General features: G+C 43.3%; 1 protein-coding gene across 1 annotated transcript in view; it reads left to right on the top strand.

Annotated features, from left to right (window-relative positions):
* LOC118411048 overlaps positions 1-3,499 on the top strand; it is a 7,204-nt gene that overhangs the window by 2,814 nt on the left and 891 nt on the right. The gene's annotated exons all lie outside the window — the stretch shown is intronic.

Genomic DNA, 3,499 nt, shown 5'->3' with positions numbered 1-3,499 from the left:
AGGATTCTTACATCTTGCTTAGAAGATCTTAGAAGTTAGACTCAAAGCAAGGCCGAGCATGTGATCAGCCTAGGCCTCCTGTAGTCTCTACCAGACTCCGAGTCGCTGGAAAAAATTGTAGAAATGGTACAAATAGAGGAGTATGCCGGCCAGAGGAATATAGCCGGCTAGGCAACAGTAACGCGACCGCGATCGCGAGCTGTTCCCTGGCCGGTTATATTCCTCTCTATTTGTTCCATTTCTACGATTTTCCAGCGATCCGGAGTCTCGTAGAGACTAGGCCTCCTGTATCCTGGTGTAGATAACAATCTACATATGGTATGTGTTATCGGCTTGCATCCCGCCGCCATCAATGATCCGTCGAAACGGTTGGTGTTGCTGGTTAGGTACTCTCCGAGCAGAGGTTCGGCGTGGTTTAGGCGTGACACCGGACATGAAAACTCTACAAAACATAAAGCCCGACAGAAACGCCTACCCGATAATTAGCTAAAAGTTAAACATGTAACACAATCCGCAGACAAACCTCTGCTTGGAAAGCAGTGTCTCAATGGTACATACTTTGTGATATTGATCATTTTATAAATATCTTTTGCATAGAATCGTGTGGCATAATCGGCAGTTTAGTTTAGGACCTAAATGCCCCGTGTTTAAACTCTACCGTACCATCATTCACCCGAACGATAGTCCCCTTCATGTGTTCAGCTAACAGAAGGGCATGTCACCCCGTAAGGGGCCGTATAACTAGTACCGTATAACCCCGTTGTCGACAGATGATGATGGCAATTTTGGAATAGAATCTTCTCAACCCATGAATGAGGGTCTGCATGGGGGGTCCCGACACAATTTACGCTGAATTCAGAAGAACCCCCTACGTATTACGCTAAATCAAGGAAGGCAATTACGCTAAATTTGGTTGCCTCGCTACGAATGACGTAGATAAGACGGTTTTCCCTACTAATTACGGGAAATATAAAACTAGGCTGCCTACGCCTTACGGAAAAGAGCATGCAGACCCTCATGAATCAGCCGAGCAGATGTTGTCGGGGAAAACTGAAAGAAGGCGAATGAAAAACGCGGCATATAATAAGACAGTCACAAGTTTCCTCCAACAACATCTACATGGAGAGTACTTGCTTTCGTCTGCAGCAAAATTCACGTTTGTCACATGTAAGTCAACCCTAACTCCTTGTTTTTCAAAAGAGCCAATGCATCACTCTCCAAGCAGATGCTATTGCGAAAAAATGTGACTTTCTTATCATATACCGCGTTTTTGTCCGCTTTCCCCACATTCCTTGTTCTCGCTTTCTTTGTGGGACAACCGTAGTTGAGTAACAACAAAAGATGCGAAGTCTTGCCCGGCCAGCTGCAGGCAGAAGCATTTCTTTGATTTTTTTATATAAAAGAACGGAAATTAGGTCTAGGGCTAGCGGTAATGTGACCCTATCCTCACACCCGGGTCAAATGCAGTGATGCATATCTACATCCCAGCGGGAGTGGGAGGCCTGTGTCACAGGAACTAATCGCCAGTGCTTTCGTTATGTCCAAGCAGATGTATGGGGGGGGGGGGGCAAAGTCATTATCCAAGGGCTAAACGGTGTCCAACTATAAACATTCCAAAGTGACAAAAACAACTACGGATTTGGTGCTGTCAGTGTGTCAACATCTGCACACTTGCCACTAAGATCCATTTTTTTTTAAACTATATAAATCCCTATAACATTTTTGGTTGAAACGTACCGTAAGCTTTGAAAATGATAAGCACGTGTTCACGTGCTCCTGTTGGGGTAAAACACCCGACGTTTCTGAACACAATATCAGCCTATACAGGTCCTGTCTCCCCCCACACAGGCAACCACTCCAGTTCCAGAATGCCATTGCCATATAAAACCACATATGACAGAAAATATTTTGAAACAAAAACGGAAACAAAACTGTACAATAAAATTACTTACCATCCCGATCTGCTAATTAAACATAAATGAACTGCAGTTTCCCAACTCGCCAATTTGCCAACATGATGATCTTTTTTCTCGATGGCTGCCGTGCAAGGTGCATATCTAATCTATTTCATGTACTATCGCGGATACATTCCAAGAGCATTCCACTCCAGAAGCGGGTCTTATGATTCCTTAGAGAATAGATAGTTATGCTTGGATCAAGTTTGTTTTGTCAAATTTACCCAACACGCAGGGCGATCATTATAGCGATCGAATCTTGAATACCCCTGATAATCATTCCACTTCAGTGTGCACGGGGGGTGGGGTGGTGTACTGACAAGAGGAACAGGTACCGGTTGTTACTGGTATAAATATAATACTTTGACGTTTTATGATTACTTTTTTTTAAGTAGACGACATTTGAGCACACACACATCAGCAAAACTGCCAGCCAACGCGTTTCATTATTATTTGTGGGTCATTCTTTAGTAATCCGTCCATTTATAACATAGTCTTTCTAGATAGCAGAGTGCACATGTTTTCTTGAAAAGTCTATGTATCCCAAATCTCTGTATCCCAAGAGTCTAGACTCTCTAGTCTTCAAACTTTCTGTGTACCTTCCTTCATATCTGATAGCCTTTCGACTGCTTTCGTTGAGCAAGAAATTGTACCCGATGTCAGCCATACAAGCAGGTTCGGCGCTACCATTTTACTTTGACATAGTTTCAACGTCTTATACTTTGTATCCCAAGATGGGATAGTCTTCAAACTTTTTATATCTCCTTTTGTGTGTGATAGTCACTAACTGCTTCGTAAATCTTATCCCGAATATCGTTAACGAGAAAGTGTAGGGTGAATTTGTATCCCCAAAAATATCATCTATACAACAGACCCATTTGAAGGGTTTACAGTACTGCACACAACGGGCACAGGGCCGGCCATCTGGATGTTAATCCCAGGCAATCCACATACTTGAAAATCAAGTTAATTAGGTGATAATCAGCTGTTAATGGCCGTTACACACGCCCAGGCGTATGTCCTTTTCTGTGTGATTCCAAGATGCTAGTGGACATTTGAAGCCTTTTGAAAAGCATTGTCAGCCCACGAAAAGTTCGCTGAAGTTAGACGGATATGCTTAGACCGGTCGGTGACATGGCATCGGCCGTTTCTAATGGCAACGAACGACGGGCGGAAAAAAACAACAACACCGTAAGTACCCACTGGGTCAGGCAGGGTCAGGCAGTGTCATGTTTTCCCATCGTTTATGTTCTGAGCTTGGAGTTCCCTGCTGTGAGATTGGTTGATTGACATTGATTCATGTTCTCAGATCCGACATGATCGACACGTTTTTAATTAGTCAGGCCTTGTGACCCTAAGTGTAGTGACCTTTAGCATACTCAGTGACTCACCCATCTTAACTGCGTGCATCAGGTATTAAAATGTAAAATCAGCTTTAAAACGTTTTATAACTTGGAATGTCAAGAGAAAGGCATCAACCATTCGGGGACGTATTGATATAGTAGAACTTAGCTGTTTTTTCTCCAACCTATCAGGTGACTCAC

Source organism: Branchiostoma floridae, chromosome 3 (genome assembly GCF_000003815.2).
Source record: "Branchiostoma floridae strain S238N-H82 chromosome 3, Bfl_VNyyK, whole genome shotgun sequence".
NCBI classification, from domain to species: Eukaryota; Metazoa; Chordata; class Leptocardii; order Amphioxiformes; family Branchiostomatidae; genus Branchiostoma; species Branchiostoma floridae.
This window is presented reverse-complemented; position numbering and strand designations above follow the sequence as displayed.